Here is a 7802-nt window from a genome sequence, read left to right as displayed (position 1 = left end):
AGGAGAATTAAAACATCCTCCCTTAAACCAGTATCCATACAATGTGGCAGTGCTGCTGGCATCATTTGGGTCATAAGTGAAGTTGCAGGGGATGAAGACACAGAGTCCCTCTTGGACTGTTGCAGGTTGGACATAAAGCTTGTATAGATTTATGTCACACTGTACACCTGGAAAGAGAAGACAAGAAGCTTAACCATACAGAGAACACCAGACTCACATCTTCCCCTTACTGGAAAAGATGGGGGGATGATCCAGAAAATGCATGCTGTATTCCTCCTCCCTTTCTTCCCAGTTCTTACCTGCCCAAAGCGGGCCAGTTGAAAGAAGCCCGAAAACCAATATTTCAAGGGGGTAGCCCATCTTCTTTTCTCTTCTTGATAAAATATTGGTCTCAATTTTTAATTCTGCTGTTACCTGAAGGATCCTATAAAATGGAAAGAATGAGAGAGGAGTGAGTACCAAAGCAGGAAGAATGAGACCTTCTTTGAAAAAAATATCTTGTTGAAGGCTTTCATGGTTGGAATCACTGGGTTGCTGTGAGTTTTCCGGGCATTATGGCCATGTTCCAGAAGCATTCTCTCCTGATGTTTCACCCACATCTATGGCAGGCATCCTCAGAGGTTGTGAGGTCTATTGGACACTAGGCCAGTGGGGTTTATATATCTGTGGAATGTCCAGGGTGAGAGAAAAAACTGATGTCTGCTTGATGTCTGCTTTGGAAGCTTTTAAACAGAGGCTGGATGGCCATCTGTCAGGGGTGCTTTGAATGCAATTTCCTGCTTCTTGGCAGGGGGTTGGACTGGATGGCCCATGAGGTCTCTTCCAACTCTACTATTCTATGATTCTATGAGACAAGTGTGAATGTTGCAATTGGCCACATATGGCCTTGCAGCTTCAAAGCTTGGCTACTGGGGACAATATATTTGGAATAAGATATTAACATCACTTCCATCCCTGTTGTCTGTTTCTGACTGAAATAGCAGAGTGGTTTTCCTTAGGACCTGGAGATGGAATAGTATCCCAGCCATATATCCATAATCTGGGTATCTGAAAGGCCATCAGTAGCCTCCAGAAACAGACTTAATAAAAAGGACATTGTATTTTGCAGAAAGTCCTAAAATCATAGAATCGTAGAGTTGGAAGAGACCTCATGGGCCACCCAGTCCAACCCCCCTGCTAAGAAGCAGGAAAATCTCATTCAAAGCACCCCAGACAGATAGCCATCCAGCCTCTGCTTAAAAGCCTCCAAAGAAGGAGCCTCCACCACAGTCTGGGGCAGAGAGTTCCATTGTTGAACAGCCCTCACAGTGAGAAAGTTCTTCCTGATGTTCAGGTGGAATCTCCTTTCCTGTAGTTTGAAGCCATTGTTCCGCATCCTAGTCTGCAGGGCAGCAGAAAACAAGCTTGCTCCCTCCTCCCTATGACTTCTCCTCACATATTTATAAATGGTCATCATGTCTCCTCTCAGCCTTCTCTTCTGCAGGCTAAACATGCCCAGCTCTTTAAGCCGCTCCTCACAGGGCTTGTTCTCCAGACCCTTGATCATTTGAGTCACCCTCCTCTGGACGCTTTCCAGCTTGTCAACATCTCCCTTAAGCTGCAGTGCCCAGAATTGGACACAGTGTGATTCCAGGTGTGGCCTGACCAAGGCAGAATAGAGGGGTACATGGCTTCCCTGGATCTAGACACTATACTCCTATTTATGCAAGCCAAAATCCCATTGGCTTTTTTCGCCACCACATCAAATTGCTGGCTCATGTTTAACTTGTTGTCCACGAGGACTCCAAGATCTTTTTCACACGTACTGCTTTCGAGCCAGGCATCGTCACCCATTCTGTATCTTTGCATTCCATTTTTCCTGCCTAAGTGAAGTATCTTGCATTTGTCCCTGTTGAACTTCATTTTGTTAGTTTCGGCCCATCTCTCTAGTCTGTTAAGATCGTTTTGGATTCTGCTCCTGTCTTCTGGAGTGTTGGCCACCCCTCCCAGTTTGGTGTTGTCTGCAAACTTGATGATTGTGCCTTCTAACCTTTCATCTAAGTCATTAATAAAGATGTTGAACAGAACCAGGCCCAGGATGGAGCCCTGCGGCACTCCACTCGTGACTTCTTTCCAGGATGAAGAAGACGCATTGGTGAGCACCCTTTGGGTTCGTTCGCTTAACCAATTACACAGCTACCTAACCATAGTTTTGTCTAGCCCACATTTGACTAGCTTGTTTGCCAGAAGATCATGGGGGACTTTGTCGAAGGCCTTACTGAAATTCAGGTACGCTACATCCATAGCATTCCTCGCATCTACCCAGCTTGTAACTCTATTGAAAAAAGAGATCAGATTAGTCTGGCATGATTTGTTTTTGGTACCTCCCTCAGTGAATCCCCAAAGTATCTGCCAAATTTCTGAGGTACAAAAGAGAGCTGGATTCCTGCATTTTAATAGATATATAGAAGATACATTAGTTTCAAGTACATTATAAAATATGGCAGCTTTGCAAGTGAGAGACCTCCAAGTATCATCAACAGCTCTATCTAATACCTCTTGCAAATTCAAGGGTCTAGATTCCTTGATGGAGTCACTCTACCTATAATGACTGGCATTCCTCTTTTCCTGCTGCCCTCAACTCTACCTAGCAATATCATCTCTTTGATATATCTAAAGTACAACAGTCTCAGTTTAAATATAGAACTCTTTGCTTCTAACGATAGTTCAGCATTGATTTAGGATGCATCTACACCATAGAACTAATGCAGTTTAACAACTTTAATTGCCATGGCTTAGTGATATGGAATCATGAGAGTTTCTGTATTAAAAGGCCTTAGCCTTCTTTACCAATGAGGACTGGTGCCTCACCAAACTACAGCTCCCAGGATTCCATAGCACTGAACCATGACAGTGAAAGCGGTGTCAAACTGAATTAATTCTGTACTGTAGATGTACCCTCTGACTCACTTGCTTGTCTTTTTGGTATCCAGAGAGCTTCCTCTAGCACTGCATTACAAAGGTGTTGTTTCTCTTCCAGATAGCCTTCTTCATAGTCCAGTTTTCAGAATTATCAATTTCATAATAATCAAAAATGGTGTGGATAATTCTGACATTGGTATTCAATCTCTCTCTTTACATTTGAGGAACCTATCTAGTTTTTTCATAGCGGCCTTTGGTGTACTTAGAAAGCTACTTTTGCTGATATTTTCTCTTGTACATAATTATTATAAGTCTGGGAGGTCTCATTTGCATCTAACCACCATAGCTCTGTACATCCATCCAATTTCCTTCTTGTTTGGCATTATTAAAGAAAGAGGAACATCATCCTTTTTTGCATCTAGTTACCCATATTGACTTCTGGTTAAATTGTAACTACAGAAAAGGGAAGCTCAGCAACAAAATATTAGATGGGGAAAAGGCTGCTCTTTTGTCTATCCTGAATTTTCCACCATTCAGTCAGTGAAATAACCTTACCTTCTATTTATGATAAGAGAAAGAAAGAGGAACAAAGGGGCAGAGGGAGTGTGTAGAGAGACCTTCTCTTTTCACCTCTTCAGTGCAATGAATACCATTTTTAAAAAATAAAAATGCTGTCACTTCACACAATCGCACAAAAGGTCCTTTTAGTAAAGTAAGAATTCCCAAATGTCAAACCACCCTCATACATCTGGGTGCTGAAGTATGACAACATTCCCAGACCTTACTTCTTCCCTTTCATAAGTGAACCACTTGTGTTCTTTGTAATATACATAAAGAGGAACCAAAATATGGCGTTGTCTCTGCAGAAAATGCTGCTTTCTTTGCAAAACCACACATATATTTTTGAATATCCTTTCCATCACTAGTCAATATAGGAAGCTCAACTCTAGCAATTAAAGTGGCATCAAACTGTATTCATTTGGCAGTGCAGAAATACCCTAAGAGGGTAGTTCTAAAACTGTTTACCAGTAAAGATGGGACTTGGACTTTTGGGTACCTCATCATATTTATGGGGAAATTCTGGGACCCCTTTTACACTGCCAAATAATCCAGGTTATCAAAGCAGAAAATCCACAATATTTGCTTTGAAATGTATTATCTGAGTCTACACTGCCATATACTGTTCAAAGCAGATAATCTGGATTTTATCTGGTAATGAAAAAGAGGCCTAAGAATTGTAAATTTTTGTTTTAAAAAAATTCAAGTTCTGGTTGCTAGAATAGCAAAAAATGTCTGCTCAGATGTAGACTCCATTGTGTTCATTGAGTTGACTCCAACCAGGTTTGGTCAAACATTGAGGACTTACTCCTGAGCAAAAAGCCTTGGGACTGTGCTGCAAGAGAGCTCAAACCACATCATTTTCTTCTCAGCACACCAAGTTCCTCCAGGCAGCTCAACTTCTGTGTTTCTTCACCCAACTTCCTACATTCACATACCATAAATTTCCAAAGTATCTGGGGTTTTTCTCTATTTATCTATCTATCATCTATCTATCTATCTATCTATCTATCTATCTATCTCTGGGGTTGTGTGTGTGTGTATGTGTGTGTGTGTGTGTGTGTGTGTGTGTGTGTATATATATATATATATATATATATATATATATATATCTCACACACACACAGTTCTTTTTAAATGCACATTTTTCATTTGGGGGGTCTTTGAATCAAATGCCTTTTAAATCACTATACTATGAAATCACTGGAGCTCCCGGTAGCAGGTAAGGTAAAGGTTTCCCCTGACGTTAAGTCCAGTCGTGACCGACTCTGGGGAATGGTGCTCATCTCCATTTCTAAGCTGAAGTGCCGGTGTTGTCACAGCAGATTAAACCACTGAGCTGCTGAACTTGCTAACCAAAAGGTCACAGGTTCGAATCCGGGGAGTTGGGTGAGCTCCCACTGTTAGATCCAGCTTCTGCCAACCTCGCAGTTCGAAAACATGCAAATGTGAGTAGATCAATAGGTACCGCTCCAACGGGAAAGTAACAGGGCTCCATGCAGTCATGCCGGCCACATGATCTTGGAGGTGTGTATGGATAATGCCGGCTCTTCGGCCTAGAAACGGAGCTGAGCACCAACCTCCATAGTCAGACATCATTAGACTTAATGTCAGGGGAAAACCTTTATCTACCATTAAATCAAGCCAAGCCACTTGTCACATAATCAAGACATTCTGCAATAACTAAACACATGTCGAAGCTGAGATGGGAATCTCTGGTTGCTCCAGAGGTCAATGGACTGCAGCTCCCATCATCTCTCATTGTGGCTTATGATGACTGAGTGGGGATAATGAACACAATGCAGTCTAGTACATCTGGAGCAGTGGAAGTTGCATACATGTTACAGAAACATTGAGCAACTTTTGTCACCTCCAGAGGTTGATGTACTGCATCATCCCTCACTTTGGCTTCTGTTGGCTAGGGACAATGGGAAATGCAGTCCAACAAAACTGGGTGGATGAAGAAGTTGGCTATTCCTGCACTAGAGCCTTGAAATATTGAAGCTAAAAAATCAAAGGAACAACAGAAAAAAGAGGTGTGTGTGGGGGGGGGGGGGGGGAGGTTGATGAACCATAGTGAAAGAAATCCCAGAATAACTGGAATCCAGCCCAAGTCACGCACTTTAAAACTCCATTCAGTGTCAATGGCAACCCTTAAATCAATTATTATTATTATTATTATTATTATTATTATTATTATTATTATTTGACCAGTCATGTGACCATTTCAAAATACAACACTAGTAAAAACAAGGCAAAAACCCTTAAATCAAATATTGATATCATCTGCCTTTACCTCGTTTGGAACTCCAACAGTTAAAACAAACATTTTTAAAAATGAATGGCTTTAAAAGATTACAAAGCAATTAAGCTATCCAAAAAGTAAAGCTAGTTAGAAATATAAGCCATCAGACATATTTAAAAACAAATAGTTAAAAAAAGTTACAAAGCAATTAAGCTATCCAAAAAGTAAAGCTAGTTTGAAACATAAGCCATTAAACAAAAACAACAATTCGAAGTCTATCATATTATCCAGATCATCTAAAAATCCATTCCCAAAGCCTGGTTGAATAAAGAAAAAAATACTTGCTTGCAAGAAGATAGTAAGTCAATGGTACTGAGAAGTCGTTTACTTTGCTTAAGGGTCCTTTCACACAGCCATATAATCCAGAATATCAAGGCTGAAAATCCCACAGTATATGCTTTGAACTGGGCTATCTGAGTCCACACTGCCATATATTCCAGTTCAAAGCAGAAAACATGGGATTTTATTCAGCTGTGTGGAAAGGGCCTAAGTCATGCTCTTTTAGAAGATGAATGGTCTTACCTTGTTTCAGTGTTTCAGTGTCGTTCTTAACTTGCTTCGAGTCTCGGTGCTGTTGTGCCTCTCCTGTTCTCTTGTCAAAACTGTACTGAAGGAAGCAGAGCTTCCTGGAAATAAATACCTACAAAAGCAGAAGTGGTTGTGCCTCAGAAACTGTCATCTATCAATTGCAACATAAATTCACTATTAGCAGTGAAACGTAGAGATCTGATGTTGGGCAAGACCAGCAGAAGCTGTGTCTTTGAGTACAAGTGATTCCCTATTGACTCAATGTTGAATGAAAATTCAATTTCAGTCAATTTGGATTTAAATTTGAAAAATATCTTCCTATCTTGCATGAAAAATCCTTGAAGTTAAAAAACATATGAATATGATCATTTTCCTTACCAGGAATAGTTGAACAGGCTAGGACACATTTTGTTGACATGTTGGCCAATGTTTACAAACATCTTCATATTCAAGATGAAAAGAATTTCAGGTTTCAAAGATCTGAAGATGAAAGATCTGCATCTATAGATGTCTAAAAGTTGGTTCTTTTGCTTTATGAGAGAGACATTCCAATATAGTTTGTGAAAAGGGAGATATTTTGATTGGGACAGTCCTTCCTAATATTCCAGTGGAATCTCTTTTCTTGTAAATTGAATCATTCCATTCAACTCTAGGAGACAAGGATTCAAATCCCTGCTCAGCCATAGGAACCTACTGGGGGACTTTGGACATGACATATTCTGGCATCATCAGAGGAAGGTAGGGACAAATGTCCTCTGAATAAATCAAGAATGGAAAATGTTGGTGGACAGGAAAAGAGATTTAAAGATGGGCTTAAAGCTAACCTTAAAAACTGTGGCACAGACACCGAGAACTGGGAAGCCCTGGCCCTTGAGCACTCTAACTGGAGGTCAGCTGTGACCAGCAGTGCTGTAGAATTTGAAGAGGCACGAACAGAGGATGAAAGGGAGAAAGGTGCCAAGATGAAGGTCCATTAAGCCAACCCTGATCAGGATCGCCTTCCACCTGGAAACCAATGCCCTCACTGTGGAAGAACATGTGGGTCAAGAATAGGGCTCAACAGTCACCTACGTGCCCCCCACCAAGACACTACACTTGGAAGGCCATCATTCTCGGACAACAAGGGATCACCTAACAGGAATAAATCTTGCAAAGAATCCTTTATGATAAGGTAATCATGCCTCAGAGGCAACCTGAAATTATATCACAATAATAAGCATTTTAATCTTTAAAAATTATAGTAAGATAATTTCATCAGACCAAATCAATACTAGGAATGGAGAGACACTATTTCACTGGTAATTTATGCCCCTCTTATGTGGCCCTTCTGCATCTCCAAGGTCCCTCTACTGCAGAGGCATGTTGGGGATGAAAGGTGATGGCTTCAACTCAGTTGCTTGCCAGGAAGCAAAATGTGAAATTTACTGTATACTTGGCCAGTGTTTCAATGCACCAATTGTGTACTGAGGCTAGGACCCAACTAAGTAAGCTCTTTGAAGTCAGCATACAC

The 7802-nt window shown here is 40.9% G+C and overlaps 1 long non-coding RNA gene across 1 annotated transcript; it reads right to left on the bottom strand.

Annotated features, from left to right (window-relative positions):
* Positions 1-2: 2 nt before the first annotated feature.
* Positions 3-6745, bottom strand: LOC134293712 (uncharacterized). The gene is made up of 3 exons (XR_010000672.1): positions 6287-6745; positions 300-424; positions 3-167 (listed from the first exon to the last, which is right to left on the bottom strand). It is a non-coding gene; the product is annotated as an uncharacterized LOC134293712 (long non-coding RNA).
* Between the last annotated feature and the right edge of the window lie 1057 nt (positions 6746-7802).

This window comes from Anolis carolinensis, unplaced genomic scaffold (genome assembly GCF_035594765.1).
Source record: "Anolis carolinensis isolate JA03-04 unplaced genomic scaffold, rAnoCar3.1.pri scaffold_10, whole genome shotgun sequence".
In the NCBI taxonomy this organism is placed as follows: domain Eukaryota; kingdom Metazoa; phylum Chordata; class Lepidosauria; order Squamata; family Dactyloidae; genus Anolis; species Anolis carolinensis.
Note: the sequence above shows the minus strand (reverse complement) of the source record. Positions and strands in the feature narration are given on the sequence as shown.